The sequence below is a fragment of the Heptranchias perlo genome, chromosome 22 (assembly GCF_035084215.1).
Source record: "Heptranchias perlo isolate sHepPer1 chromosome 22, sHepPer1.hap1, whole genome shotgun sequence".
Classification (NCBI taxonomy): domain Eukaryota; kingdom Metazoa; phylum Chordata; class Chondrichthyes; order Hexanchiformes; family Hexanchidae; genus Heptranchias; species Heptranchias perlo.
In genome coordinates this window covers 6,418,403-6,419,209 of record NC_090346.1, presented here as the reverse complement: position 1 = coordinate 6,419,209, position 807 = coordinate 6,418,403, and positions in this window count along the sequence as shown.

The following is an 807-nucleotide window of genomic DNA, read 5'->3' as shown; positions in this document are numbered from 1 at the left end:
TCTGTGCTGAGTTAGCTCATCTCATTCAGAATGGCAGTGCAAGTGCTATGTTTTGACCTCACTGCCTCCGAGTTAAAATCAGCCAGGGATCCCACTGCTATTCCTAGACAACCTATTCCTAAACTACTGACTACTGGGGAGTGGAGGTGGCAGAGGCACGCAGATAGGTCCTTGGGAGTGGGGGGGGGGAGGAGGGGGGGAGTTGGAGGAGGAGGGGAAGAGAAGGGAGGTGGAGGTGGAGAGAAGGAGGAGGGTGGAAGAGGAGGGAGGAGGAGTAGGGGGCAGGAGGAGGAGGGGGAGGAGGAGGAGGGAGGGCCAGGTCATGCTGGCAGAGGCCAGCAGTATTTTTGATGATTCAGGAGATGCATCTCCTGCTCCTTCTGGCTCCATAACATTTTTTTAATTGTTCTGGCCATTTCCTGATTTGATGCCAGCATGTGTGGGCAGAGCATTCATGTCACAATGTGTCCCTTATAATTGCAATTGAGGTCTTAATTCTGTCATTAGGGCTCTGATTTGCATGGGAAAGAAGCCCACTGCTTGTTTCAGGCTGCCCCTTTGGCCGCCCGGGGGTAGGTCCCTGTGAAAGCTCCAGCAGGCCGATCGTCAGGGGTAACGGGGCAGTATGGCTACCGACCCCATTTTAAAGCCTTAAAGCTGATTTTCCCCGAGTGAAAATTGGCCCCATTGACCCTAAAATTAAGAGACAAAAGGCTAAAATCAGAAACCATGAATATTGAAATAACCTAATATTTTATTTTTGTACCACATGTATTATTTCCATAAATCCAGGTGCAAATTGAGGGA